Below are 6,985 nucleotides of genomic sequence, written 5' to 3' on the forward strand. Positions count from 1 at the left end.
AAAATTAGTGAATTAGAAAAGGTAAAAAAATCACAGGAAAGTAGGATTTCTGAATTGGAGAAGATAAAAAAGTCTCAAGAAAATAGGATTTCTGAATTGGAGAAGATAAAAAATCTCAAGAAAATAGGATTTCTGAATTGGAAAAAGAAAATAATTCTCAAAAAAAATTAGGGAAATGGAAAAAAATTCAATAGAGCAAAATAACTCATTTAAAAACGAAATTGGGCATTTACAAAAAGAACTAAAAACTGTGAATGAAGAAAATAACTCCTTAAAATTCAGGATGGAACAAATAGAAATGAATGATTCATTGAGAACCCAAGAATCAGTTAAACAAAACAAAAAATAAAAATAAAAATAAAAATGAAAAGCTGGAGAATAATGTCAAATACTTACTGGGAAAATCTATAGACCTGGAAAATAGATCTAGGAGAGATAATCTGCGGATCATTGGACTTCCAGAAAACTATGACCAAAAAAAGAGCCTAGATTCTATTTTACAGGAAATTATCAAAGAGAACTGTCCAGAGATAATAGAAACAGAGGGGAAAGTAGATGTTGAAAGAATTCATCGAACTCCTTCTGAAATAGACCCTAAAAAAAGAACACCACGGAATATTGTGGCTAAGCTGCAGAATTACCACACAAAGGAGAAAATCCTGCAAGCAGCTAGAAAAAAACAATTTAAATACCAAGGTGCCACAATAAGGGTCACTCAAGATCTGGCTGCCTCCACATTAAAAGATAGAAGGGCCTGGAACTTGATATTCTGAAAGGCAAAAGATCAAGAATTGCAACCAAGAATAAACTACCCAGCTAATTTTAGCATCTTTTTCCATGGAAGAAGATGGTCATTCAATGAAATAGAGGAATTCTATATGTTTCTAAGAAAAAAAAAACAGACTTAAACAAAAAATTTGATCTACATCCACAAGACTGAAGAGAAACAGAAAAAGGTACACAGAACCCTTGAGAACTATATCTCTGTTGTGGGTATATAAAAAATACTCAAGGATAATTTGATTTTACTGATATAAAAGAAAAAAAGGAGGGGGTGTAGTAAAGGGAAGGGGGTAATATCAGAAAAAGGGGAGGGAGTGATAAAAAGAGGGAAACTACATCCCAGGAAGAGGCATAGAAAATACATCATATCTGAGGGAATTTAGAGAGGGGGAGAATCATTATGTAAATCTTACTCTCATCAGAAGAGGCTCAAAGCGTAAATAATTGTCATATTTGTTTTTCAGAGAATTCTCTATCACCTAATTAAAAGGGGGGAGAGGAAAAGGGAAAAGGAAAAGGAGAATAAGGGAATGGACGTGGAGGGAGGGGGGAGGGATACTAAAAAAAAAAAAAAAAGAGGGCTGCGCGTCACAAGGGGGGTCTATAAATTAAATATTGGGGAAGGGGTTCAGGGGGGTCAAGGGAAAAAGCATAATCTGGGGATAATATGATGGCAGGAAATACAGAATTAGTAATTTTAACTGTAAATGTGAATGGGATGAACGCTCCCATCAAACGGAGACGGATACCAGACTGGATCAAAAATCAGAACCCTACAATATGTTGTTTACAGGAAACACACTTAAAGCATGGAGATAAATATAGAGTAAAGGTAAAAGGTTGGAGCAGAAACTATTATGCTTCAGGTAAAGCCAAAAAAGCAGGGGTAGCTATCCTTATCTCAGATCAAGCAAAAGCAGAAGTAGATCTCGTTAAAAAAGATAAGGAAGGAAACTGTATCCTGCTGAAAGGTATCATAAATAATGAAGCCATATTGATACTAAACATATATGCACCAAGTGGTATAGCATCTAACTTTCTAAAGGAAAAGTTAAGAGAGTTGCAAGAAGAAATAGACAGTAAAACTATAATAGTGGGAGATCTCAACCTTGCACTCTCAGATTTAGACAAATCAAACCACAAAACAAACAAGAAAGAAATTAAAAAAGTAAATAGAACATTAGAAAAACTATGTATGATAGACCTTTGGAGAAAACTAAATGGCAATAGAAAGGAATATACTTTCTTCTCAGCAGTTCATGGATCCTATACAAAAATTGACCATATATTAGGACATAAATATCTCAAAATTAAATGTAGGAAGGCAGAAATAATAAATGCCTTCTTCTCAGACCACAATGCAATAAAAGCTACATTCAGTAAAAAGTTAGGGGTAAATAGACCAAAAAGTAATTGGAAACTGAATAATCTCATCTTAAAGAATGACTGGGTGAAAGAGCAAATTATAGAAACAATTAACAATTTCACCCAAGATAATGACAATGATGAGACATCATACCAAAATCTTTGGGATGCAGCTAAAGCAGTAATAAGGGGAAATTTTATATCTTTAGAGGCTTATTTGAAGAAAATAGAGAAAGAGAAGATTAACGAATTGGGCTTTCAACTTAAAAGGCTAGAAAAAGACCAAATTAAAAACCCCCAACCAAAAATTAAACTTCAAATACAAAAATTAAAAGGGGAAACCAATAATATTGAAAGTAAAAAAAAAACAAAAACTATTGAATTAATAAATAAAACCAAGAGTTGCTTTTATGAAAAAGCCAATAAAATAGATAAACCTTTGGTAAATCTGATCAGAAAAAAGAAAGAGGAAAATCAAATTGTTTGTCTTACAAATGAAAAGGGGTATCTTTCCACCAATGAAGAGGAAATTAGAGAAATAATAAGGAGTTACTTTGCCCAACTTTATGCCAATAAATTTGATAACTTAAGTGAAATGGATGACTTCCTCCAAAAATATAGGCTTCCTAGATTAACAGAGGAGGAAATAAATTGCTTAATAGTCCCATTTCAGAAAAAGAAATAGAACAAGCTATTAATCAACTCCCCAGGAAAAAATCCCCAGGACCAGATGGATTCACATGTGAATTCTACCAAACATTTAAAGAACAATTAGCCCCAGTGCTATATAAACTATTTGAAAAATAGGGGATGAAGGAATCCTACCAAACTCCTTTTATGACACAGACATGGTACTGATACCTAAACCAGGTCGATCGAAAACTGAGAAAGAAAATTATAGACCAATTTCCTTAATGAATATTGATGCTAAAATCTTAAATAAGATATTAGCAAAAAGACTTCAGAAAATCATCCCCAGGATAATACACTATGATCAAGTAGGATTCATACCAGGAATGCAGGGCTGGTTTAATATTAGGAAAACTATTAGTAAAATTGACCATATTAATAATCAAATTAATAAAAACCATATGATCATCTCAATAGATGCAGAAAAAGCATTTGACAAAATCCAACATCCATTCCTACTAAAAACTCTTGAGAGTATAGGAATAAATGGATTATTCCTTAGAATAATCAGGAGCATATATTTAAGACCATCACTAAGCGTAATATGCAATAGAAATAAACTGCAACCTTTCCCAGTAAGATCAGGAGTGAAACAAGGTTGCCCACTATCACCATTACTATTCAATATAGTACTAGAAATGCTAGCCTCGGCAATAAGAGCCGAGAAAGAGATTCAAGGAATTAGAGTAGGAAATGAGGAAATCAAACTATCACTCTTTGCAGATGACATGATGGTATACTTAGAGAACCCAAAAGACTCTGCTAAAAAGCTATTAGAAATAATTCAGAATTTTAGCAAAGTGGCAGGATACAAAATAAATCCACATAAATCCTCAACATTCTTATATATCACCAACAAAGCGCAACAGCAAGAGATACAAAGAGAAATTCCATTCCAAACAAATGTTGAGAGTATAAAGTATTTGGGAATCCATCTACCAAAGAATAGTCAGGAATTATATGAGAAAAATTACAAAACACTTGCCAAAAAAAAAAAAAAAGTCAGATTTAAATAATTGGAAAGACATTCAGTGCTCTTGGATAGGCCGAGCGAATATAATAAAGATGACAATACTCCCCAAACTAATCTATTTATTTAGTGCTATACCAATCAGACTCCCAAAAAACTATTTTAATGACCTAGAAAAAATAACGACAAAATTCATATGGAAGAATAAAAAGTCGAGAATTGCAAGGGAACTAATGAAAAAAAAAAAGTCAGAGGAAGGTGGTCTAAGTGTACCTGATCTAAAGCTATATTATATAGCAGCAGTCACCAAAACCATTTGGTACTGGCTAAGAAATAGAAGAGTAGATCAGTGGAACAGATTAGATACAAAGGACAAAAAAGGATACATCTATAGCAACCTAATCTTTGACAAACCCAAAGATACCAACATTAGGGACAAAAATTCATTATTCGGAAAAAAACTGTTGGGAAAACTGGAAATTAGTATGGCAGAAATTAGATATGGATCCACACTTAACACCATATACCAAGATAAGATCAAAATGGGTCCATGATTTAGGCATAAAGAGGGAGATAATAAATAGATTAGAGGAACAGAGGATAGTCTACCTCTCAGACCTGTGGAGGAGGAAGGAATTTATGACCAGAGGAGAAGTAGAGATCATTATTGATCACAAAATAGAAGATTTTGATTACATCAAACTAAAAAGTTTCTGTACAAACAATACTAATGCAAACAAGATTAGAAGGGATTAGCAAATTGGGAAAATATTTTTAAAAGTAAAGGTTCTGACAAAAGTCTCATTTCCAAAATATATAGAGAACTGACCCTAATTTATAGGAAACCAAACCATTCTCCAATTGATAAATGATCAAGGGATATGAACAGACAATTCTCAGATGATGAAATTGAAACTATTTCCACTCATATGAAAGAGTGTTCCAAATCACTACTGATCAGAGAAATGCAAATTAAGACAACTCTGAGATACCACTACACACCTGTCAGATTGACTAAAATGACAGGAACAAATAATGATGAATGTGGGAGGGGATGTGGGAAAACTGGGACACTGATACATTGTTGGTGGAGTTTTGAAAGAATCTGGCCATTCTGGAGAGCAATTTGGAACTATGCCCAAAAAGTTATCAAACTGTGCATACCCTTTGACCCAGCATTGCTGTTATTAGGATTATATCCCAAAGAAATACTAAAGAGGAGAAAGGGACCTGTATGTGCCAAAATGTTTGTGGCAGCTCTTTTTGTTGTAGCTAGAACCTGGAAGTTGAATGGATGTCCATCAATTGGAGAACGGGTGGGTAAATTATGGTATATGAAGGTTATGGAATATTATTGCTCTGAAAGAAATGACCAGGAGGAGGAATACAGAGAGGCTTGGAGAGACTTACATCAACTGTTGCTGAGTGAAATGAGCAGAACCAGAAGATCACTATACACTTCAACAACAATACTGTATGAGGATGTATTCTGATGGAAGTGGAAATCTTCAACATAAAGAAGATCCAACTCACTTCCAGTTGATCAATGATGGACAGAAATAACTATACCCAGAGAGGGAACACTGGGAAGCGAATGTAAATTGTTAGCATTACTGTCTATCTACCCAGGTTACTTATACCTTCGGAAGCTAATAATTAATGTTCAACAAGAAAATGGTATTTACACACATATATTGTATCTAGGTTATATTGTAACTCATGTAAAATGTATGGGATTAAGTGTCATCGGGGGGAGGGAGTGGAGGGAGGGAGGGGATAATTTGGAAAAATGAATAAAAAAAATTAAATTAAATTTTAAAAAAAGATTATAAATACTGTTTAAAATAAAAAAAGAAAGAAAATTAAAAACCCTCAAGAAAAATTAAATTAGGGGCAGCTAGGTGGTGCAGATATGTAACACTTTCTAGCTGTGTGACCCTGGGCAAGTCACTTAACCCCAACTGTCTTAGCAAAAAAAAAAAAAAAAAAAAAAAAAAATTACATTAAAAATAAAGAGATACAGAGAGAAACAAATAATGCTTCATTCAGTATTCAGACACAATCAGTTCCTTCTCTTGGTATGGATAGGATTTTTCATCATAATTCCTTCAGGTTATTTGTAAATGATTGTACTAGTGAGAATATTAAAGTCATTTAAAGCTGGTTATCTCAAAACATTGCTATTACTTTATATACAGTATATGCCACTTTGTTCATGTAGGACTATCGTAGTTTGTTTGTTTGTTTTCCTAAAAGCATTCTGCTAAAATGATGCATTTTAAAATATTGATATATCATCATAATGAATACAAAAATACCTAAGGCCAGAATAATATATGAAATGGATTTTTTAAAGAGCAAATTCTTTAGCAATCTGCTATCAAATAAGATGTTAAATACACAAAATATACTTCAATAATTTAATAGGCCCATGATCCCATTCAAGTAAATATATCCACTAATAGTAGATAAATAAACCCATCCTTGATTTCTTAGGCAATTCTTCATGAATTTACACTTCATCTTGAGACAGAAGCCATGCTAATCCTCTAAATCATTCCAATTTTAGGATATGTGCTGTCAAAGCACACACTTATGCAATTGTTGCATAAGAATTCTCATAAATCATAAAATCCTAATAGAAGAATCACCTCTTATACATGTAAAACTCTTTCCAGGCCTTTTAACATTCATAATTACCAGTTTGACCCTCAGATTGCCAAACTATTATACTCAGTTCTTTTTATATGCTCAGCTCAACTCCTTTTAATTCACATATTTTCTAAATGATATATTTCATGTAACTTCTTACATGCCAGTTATCAGAGGTAATATGCTGTTGTCTAGTTATGTGCACAATTCATTTCTCCATTGCCCTTTGGGTCACTAGCAGCTTTCATTCTTTAGAAATTATAGTATTTCATGATTCATGACTATACAGCATGAGACTATAATATAGAAAGCAAAATATATAAAAAATTAAGAACATAAAATAAATTACTTCAAAGATATAAAGATAATAAGATCACCTCTCTGTCAAGAAAACATTCTAATAGTCCTGGAGAACATTTTCATTGTGCTCCTGTCAGTATTTTAAACATTATTGTATTGAATTTAGTGCTTACATTTTAATTATAATCATAACCAGAGAAATGTTTCATTATATGGAAAAAAGGA

At 32.8% G+C, this 6,985-nt stretch overlaps 1 pseudogene; it reads right to left on the bottom strand.

The window, feature by feature from the left end:
- Positions 1–6,296: 6,296 nt before the first annotated feature.
- On the bottom strand, positions 6,297–6,397 carry LOC141552339 (U6 spliceosomal RNA; annotated as a pseudogene).
- Between the last annotated feature and the right edge of the window lie 588 nt (positions 6,398–6,985).

This window comes from Sminthopsis crassicaudata, chromosome 1, assembly GCF_048593235.1.
Source record: "Sminthopsis crassicaudata isolate SCR6 chromosome 1, ASM4859323v1, whole genome shotgun sequence".
NCBI lineage: Eukaryota > Metazoa > Chordata > Mammalia > Dasyuromorphia > Dasyuridae > Sminthopsis > Sminthopsis crassicaudata.